General features: G+C 35.5%; 1 long non-coding RNA gene across 3 annotated transcripts; it reads right to left on the bottom strand.

The window, feature by feature from the left end:
• Window positions 1-742: 742 nt before the first annotated feature.
• LOC140889356 (uncharacterized) lies at window positions 743-4,334 on the bottom strand. Of its 3 annotated transcripts, XR_012152135.1 has the most exons (6): window positions 4,042-4,334; window positions 3,422-3,472; window positions 3,014-3,260; window positions 1,235-2,775; window positions 1,084-1,163; window positions 743-992 (listed from the first exon to the last, which is right to left on the bottom strand). It is a non-coding gene; the product is annotated as an uncharacterized lncRNA (long non-coding RNA). The 3 variants fall into 3 exon arrangements; XR_012152136.1 differs by having other exon boundaries at window positions 1,235-3,313; XR_012152134.1 differs by having other exon boundaries at window positions 1,235-3,260.
• Between the last annotated feature and the right edge of the window lie 3,558 nt (window positions 4,335-7,892).

The raw sequence follows: 7,892 nt of genomic DNA, 5'->3' as shown, positions 1-7,892 counted from the left end.
TTTCCAAGTGTTGTGTGGTTTGTATGCACACTGATTTAAGTCGATGTGCAATATAACATACGGTTGCGGGTTCCACGTAACCAAAAAAATTGAAGATTTAGGACAACATTATTTTTGTTTATAATATAATTAAACTTTTCTCTTGGAATAAAATACACAAGTCATACCTTAAAAAGGTTAAGGAATTGATTGACTAAAGTGAATCACCAAATCGAAAGGGGGAGTATCATGATGCACTAAATTATATGATCGATTATACTATATTTATAAATATTTATATATATATAATATTGGGCTTCCTCGTGGGCTTCCATATCTTAAGCGATTAGGCTTATAATAGTTAACTTATGAAAATGTTTAGAGTAACATTCCTGTGAGACGATTTTATTCGTGAGATGGGTCAATTCTGCCCATATTTATAGTAATAAGTAGTACTTTTGGCATAAAATATAATATTTTTCATGGATAACTCATATAAGAGATCCGTCTAGGGGTGCAAACGAGTCGAGTCGAGCTCGAGTATCAAACTACTCGAGCTCGACTCGACATAAATTTTTTATACTCGAGTTCGAGCTCGAGCTCAATTAAGCATTAAATTAAAAACTCGAGCTCGACTCGAGAATGTTACGAGCTGCTCGAGCTCGAGCTCGAAAACTCGAGTTGGTAACTAGAAACTTAAATTTATTTATTTTTTTGCATGAACCAGATTACCAGAAAATTTAATTAAATACAAAATTTCATATAAATTTATAATCATGCATCAATACCTTAAAAAACTGAAAATAAAAATGGAACAAATCCGAATGGAAAAGAAACATACAGAAACCATGTCCCTTAAAAACCCAACTCCAACCAATCAAAATATAATCCAACAATTTCCAACAAATTCTACTGACAAACATCAAGTTTCATCAACATTTTCCAATATAAACCGATTCAAAAAAAAATCTTCAAGGAGATATGCCTTCAAAACTTGAAAGGAGTCGAGAAACCTATAGCAAAAACAAAAAATAAGAAAATCAAAGAAACAGAGTAATCCAAGTTAAACTCAAAAATGTAAATGAAAACTTAAACAATACAAACCTTTTAAATATCAAAGCATATGAAGCGATCCTTATTATTCAAGGTAATTGAAGATCAATTTATTTTATCTTTGGCTCCTTCTGTAAAAGAAACAAATGTTGAGTTAAATAATAAAATATAAATTCATTAAAAGTTAAATTTACTAACTTACTTTTGATTTCTTTTTCACTCCATGGAGGCATCTACACCAATCTCCTGCACACATCAGTACTTGTACTGTCTCTGGAGCTAATGAAGAGTGATAAGCATCAATGACCCTTGTTCCAGCGCTAAATGTTGATTCCGAAGACACTGTGGTTATTGGAATCGCTAATATATCTCGAGCCATCTTGGATAATATCTTATATGTTAGCCTATTCACCTTCCACCATTCCAAGCAATCAAACTTCTCTCGGCTTGCCTTTGGCTCGACAGGTTTTGACAAATAATCATCCAACTCAGAATTTTGAGGGCGTGAACCCTGATTTTTTTTTATGTATTCGTCCCAATCATCCCAATCTTCCTCTATTTGACCATCACCACCAGCTTGATTTCCACTTGGGTTTTCTCCTTTCTCAACATTGATAGCAACCACATACTCATCATAAAGATCATACAAAGCTTTTTTAACATCTCTGATTTTTTCTTGGGCATTCGAATTCGAGTACATTTTTTAGAAACAAAATTCTACACTTAACATTTTCAGCCTAGGATCCAAAATGGCACCAATAGCCATCAATAAATTGACCTGTCCCCAATATTTATCAAATTTTCCTTTCATTTTTCTAACCATCGCTTGTATAAATTCATCTTCGACATTAGCATTTCGATCTAACATCATTTTTATCTTTTGAACTTCTTTAAGAAACAAATTAGATGTTGGATAATCACTTCCAGAAATAATTTGTGTAGATGTCCAAAAGTACTGTAAAAGTAAACATACTTTCTCAACCTTTTCCCAATCATCTAAATTTGGACAACAATCATAATGTGGATCTCAATCAGCAAATTGTGGAAACACTTCACGAAATTTAAGTGCACAATTCAACATCTCATATGTCGAATTCCACCTTGTTCAACAATCATGAATTAATTTTTTCCCAGGCAATCGCAATTGTTGCACTATCTCTGAAAAAATAATAATTCTTCCATCTGACCGATTAATATAATCTACACTTTCCCTTATTTTTTCAGTGATATCTATAATTTGACTCAAACCATCCTGAACCATGAGATTTAGAACATGTGCACAACATCTAACATGAAAAAGTTTTCCTTCACACAACAACTTGCTAGCCCTTGAGAAATTATCTTTCAATAAACGAATAGCAGAATCATTATTTGAAGCATTGTCAACTGAAATAGAAAATACCTTGTTTTGAATGCCCCAATCTTTCACACATTTGAAGATGGCATCTGATATTTGAAGACCCCTACGAGGTGGAGGAATGTGTACAAAGCTAAGGACTCGTTTTTGCAGCTTCCATTCAGCATCAATCCAATGCCCTGTCACTACCATGTACTCGATTTTCTGATTTTTAGACTTCCACATATCAGTTGTCAAACTCACCTTTTCAACCTTGTTAAGATGATTCTTTAACTTCTTCTTTTATTGTTCATATACAGCCACACAATCAGCCTATCCAGTAGTACGCGATTTTTTTTTCCACTCAGGCATCCCCAACTTTAACATCATGTTAAGCCCTTCTTCTTCTAAAATAGTGAAGGGATGTTCATGCATTAAAATCCAATGTGCTGCTGCCTATCTCATTCTACCCATATCAAACTTTGTAGAAATTAAAGCAGGTTGAAATGATGCACAACCAACTGGAGGAAAACTCAGCATTGTCTTTTGTTGTGCATTTCTTTGCTTTGTTATTTTTATTGCACAAGTTTTTAAATGCCTTATAAAGCTACTTGTAGGCTTACCTTTAGTAATGGTCAGACGTACCTTACAATGTAGACACTCTGCTTTCTTGAGACCATTTACCTCAATTTCTCTAAACTCTTCCCACACACTAGATTTTCTAATTCTTTTTTTTGGTGCAAATGGATCTGGACCAAGATCAGCATCCTCTAAATGATCTTGAGATTCTTGCTTTTTGTCCAAATTTTCAACTCTTCCAGAAGCATCATTAGATGTTGAAGGTCCAGAAACATTGGGAGTCATATTGGATTCCATCAATGGGCTATAAGAACTAGTTGAAGCCAAAAAAAGGGGTTGAAGATCCTTCACATTGATTTAAATCTCCTATAACATAAAAAAATGATAAAACACTGTATATATCATTTTATAAATAATAAAAGTGATATATCACCTCAAGTAATTAGAGAATTTTAATAAATTAGATGTCGCTACCTGAGATTGATTGCATTTTGGTTGAGTTGTACACAAAAGCATTAGTTGTCCCTGTAATATGATAATATATAATAAAAAAAAGAATTCATTAGTATAATTCATTAGATATAATTCATATTATTTGTTTTGTTATGTCTACAAAAATAGAGTAGGAACAAATAAGATGAAATTATACAAGAAATTTAGTTGTCTGATCTCGTCCTATATCACAAATTAGCTCTCTGATTTCATCAACATGTTATTTTCATTAACCAATTGCACGGTTTCAAGGCCCACTAGCCACTATCACTTTTAATCATATTCCAATTTGTATCTAATTAAATTCTAAGAAATTGGCAAACCATCAGTGCTTATATTCCTTTGGCCCATTAGATTTATGACCAAGAAACACATAAACACACAACAGAGAAGTAATAAAACGAGTAAATATCAAGATTGTTTCTTTTCAAATTTAAGACAACCAACGAAATGGTACATGAAAAAAAAATGGTTATGATCTTATGAGTGCGGCTCATGAGAATTCAAAACGAAATGATACAACTTGTCATGCCTTAGAAACAAAACAGAAAACAATAGCTGAAATTTACGATTGTTAGGGGAAAAAATTGAAGAGAACAAACCGCAGAATGTATGTAAACTTCTGATCTTCCCTCTCACGATGGAGCTCTCGGCCGATCCATGGGTTCTTCTGTTTAGTGATATCGAAAGTTGGAACTCGTTAACACGATCTTATTTGCGTTTTTCTGCTCGGCCTTTTGACGCCATCTACAGTCTACACTTTACACTACACGATGAAGCTTCTGGAGCAGATAAAAAATGAGGATAGTGTCTTCAAAGTGGCTAGGTGAAAAACCTAGTCCCGTCGGTTGAAGTAGAAGGGTGAAAGACTCATATTAGAAGACTAGAATGTTGGCGGCTTGTTGCTTGAATCCAGATTTTTAGGGCTTCAAAGTATTATATCAAAATGACGAAACTATCCTTGTTCATACATATTTAAATAACTAAATAACATATAAATAATAATATATCTATTCGAGTAGCTCGCGAGCTACTCGAATAGATATATGAGAAACTCGAGCTCGACTCGAATGACTAATCGAGCTACTCGAGCTCGGTCAAATCGAGCTCGAGTCGAGTTTTTGACCGAGTTCTCTACGAGCTACTCACGAGTAGCTCGGTTCGCTTACACCCCTAGATCCGTCTCAAAAAAATGACCCTTGAGACCGTCTCATAGGAGTTTTTGTCAATTTTTTAATGGACACGTTGTACTGATCGGTAGATAGAAGATGAGAACTATTGTAAAATTTATAAATACACATCAAACATACAATTGTGTGCTTTATTACTTGTGAGGAAATAAATCGAATTATTTAATTGTTTTTTTATCAAATAATTATCATCTCGTTAAGACATCAATAAATCATGAGATACAAATTTTTTTATGGACTGCAAAATTGCTTCTGTCAACAATAATTGTTAGCATCTAGAAAACATCTACGGCTTATGTGACGCACGTGGCTGAAGAGGCAGGGAGTGATCGCCGGTGCCAAGAGGTTGCACGGACAATGAGCGGCTCCTGGTAGACTTCTAGGCGGAGGGAGACATGAATGAACCGATCCCGTGCCGGAATGAGAGGGATTCTGAGACTGTGTAGGTATGAGACTACATGGTTGAGGAGGGCTTAAAAGATTTCATATGTACTATTCATATCAAGAATGTGCATCTTTTTTTCGGAAGCTCATCACATAAGAACTCCAAAGTTAAGCGTGCTTAACTTGGAGCAATTATATGATGGGTGACCCCCTGGAAAGTTTCTCAGGGTGCATGTGAGTGAGGACATAAGCACGCTGAAAAGACCCGTCTTGATACAGTGGGGCGTTACAAATGGTATCAGAGCTGACCTCTTTTAGTACGGTATGGTTCGGGGACGAACCAAGCGGAAGCTGGTGGCAGTGTTTTCATAACCGGACCGGTGATCGAACCGGTCTATCTAAAAAAAATGGTCCAACTGGTCGGACCATTTTAACCGGACGGTCCAACCGAAAAATCGTTTATATAATATAATATAATAAATAATATATTTTGAATTTTAAAAACTCAAAAATATATTTAAATAGACAAAAAAATATATATTTGTCATAATTTGAAAGCTAAATAAAGATGTTAATATATTCAAAATATCAATTATAGTTATAAATTATTTAAATAATGAAATATTTAATTTTAAAAAAACAAATAACTATTAAAATAAATTTTTTTAATGAAGAAAAATTTTAAATAATAATATATATACATAAAAAAAAATTAAATTTAAAGGTTTAAAAATAAAAATTTAAATTTTCAAAAAAAAATAAAAAAAATTCGGAAAACCGGTTCAACCGGTTTTTCGGTTATTGACCGGTCCAACCGGTTCTTGACCGGTTCTGACCGGTTGGACCGGTTTTCCGGTTCTTAGGAGAGAACCGGACCGGACCGGTGACCGGTTCCCGGTCAAACTGGCCGGTCCGGTCCGGTTTTAATAACACTGGCTGGTGGGCATGTGACGCCCGGGGCTGAAGAGGCAGGGAGTGATCGCCGGTGCCAAGAGGTTGCACGGACAATGAGCGGCTCCTGGTAGGCTTATAGGCGGAGGGAGACATGAATGAACCGATCCCGTGCCGAAATGAGAGGGATTCTGAGACTGTGTAGGTATGGGACTACATGGTTGAGGAGGGCTTAAAAGATTTCATATGTACTATTCATATCAAGAAGGTGCATCTTCTTTTCGGAAGCTCATCACATAAGAACTCTAAAGTTAAGCGTGCTTGACTTGGGGCAATTATAGGATGGATGACCCCCTGGAAAGTTTCTCAGGGTGCGTGTGAGTGAGGACATAAGCACGCTAAAAAGACCCGTCTTGATACAGTGGGGCGTTACAGCTTAGGTCATGTGCCACATGATTAACGTTCCTTGGTAGTGTTTTATAGGAGCTCATGGATCACCATTGCACGGTATTCGAATAGATTTTATAAAAATAGTGTACATTACAAAAGGAGAAAGAGTCTAAATCGCTAAAATCATTGTGAGAACATCTGTCTCAATTATCTGATTATTTCAACCATCATGTAGTGCCCTCTGCACTGCATTCTTAAATGCCTTAAATGCTAGAAGCTAAGGCTCTCAAACAGGCTAGCACTCCTCGCCCCAGGTTGCGGGTCAGGCGGCCAACTCGCCGAAGACCGCCACATCGCGCCTCACCCCGTGTCCTATTTGGGTTTGTCCATTTAGGCCCACCTCCAAACACGCCAATAAAACCATAACCCAACCCACCGATTTTTCAAGACGGGACAGGCTGGCCCAATGGACCTGGCCCATTTTGACGGCTCTGCTAAAAGCTCTATGTCATATGAGTGAATTGTGAACCGATCTGAAAAACATCTGCCTTCTGTGAATAAGACATACTCATTATGATCCCCGAAACCACCATACTCATACTGAAGTAATCCTGAGATTTTGAAACAGATGCATTCACTTTTATCTTGATGGTTCCCATCAGTGATGGTTAGCACAGAAGGGGAAGGTGAAGGGTTGTTTTAAATGGGTCGATATCCGCAAAGCTAATTCGATATTTCTCTCCTTCCCGAGTGGCTCTACGTAGTGGAATTGAAAAACTTTCTTTCAAGAATCAGAACAAATAAATCAAAATCCATATTCATATGATAATCAAGAAGATGTTGGAGGGCATACATAACTTTTAATGAGAACTGAGAAAGTCATTGTGATTAACAAAACATACGACTGAAGTTAAAACTAAGGTAGTATTTACAACCTTTAAATATAAGTGATTATGAATTTTTTTTCTTCACAATTTGTTAAGAAGAAATTCATAATAACTTATTTTTAGAGATTGTAAACACTACCTAAATAATCTATAAAATTCTATTCATATGAAACCACAATAAAACATATCAGTGTTGAAAGAATATCATGATGATCGTTAGCACAAAACAACTATACAAATTTTGCTCGTTAAATCCAATCAATTGAACATGTACCAACAAAAAAAACAACAACAACAACAACAACATAATTGTGAAACGGTTTTTATATGTAGAGAATCGGAAAACTATAAATATGTGACTGATATATCATGACGCACAATTAAATGAATAGAACTTTTAATAGTTTCTATGAGAAGATAAATACAATAATCTTGTAACAACAATATCTATAAAAAAAAATGCTTGAAGGGTTCGCATATCGTGAAATTTCTTCCTCGTGGTTTCATTGTTTTAAATCTTTATGTGGAGGAGGATTATTTGTTGTTTTGGAGTAGGTCTGAGGTTTCTATTAGGTCTGTCATGATTCGTTTCTCTAAATGGACACCGGAATTTAAATTTGAGAAGGAGTCTTCGGTTGTTCCGGTTTGGGTCAGGTTTCCAGATTCGCCCCTGCATCTTTATGATAAGAAAAGTCTTTATCCGTTAGCAAA

This window comes from Henckelia pumila, chromosome 3 (assembly GCF_033568475.1).
Source record: "Henckelia pumila isolate YLH828 chromosome 3, ASM3356847v2, whole genome shotgun sequence".
NCBI lineage: Eukaryota > Viridiplantae > Streptophyta > Magnoliopsida > Lamiales > Gesneriaceae > Henckelia > Henckelia pumila.
Note: the sequence above shows the minus strand (reverse complement) of the source record. Positions and strands in the feature narration are given on the sequence as shown.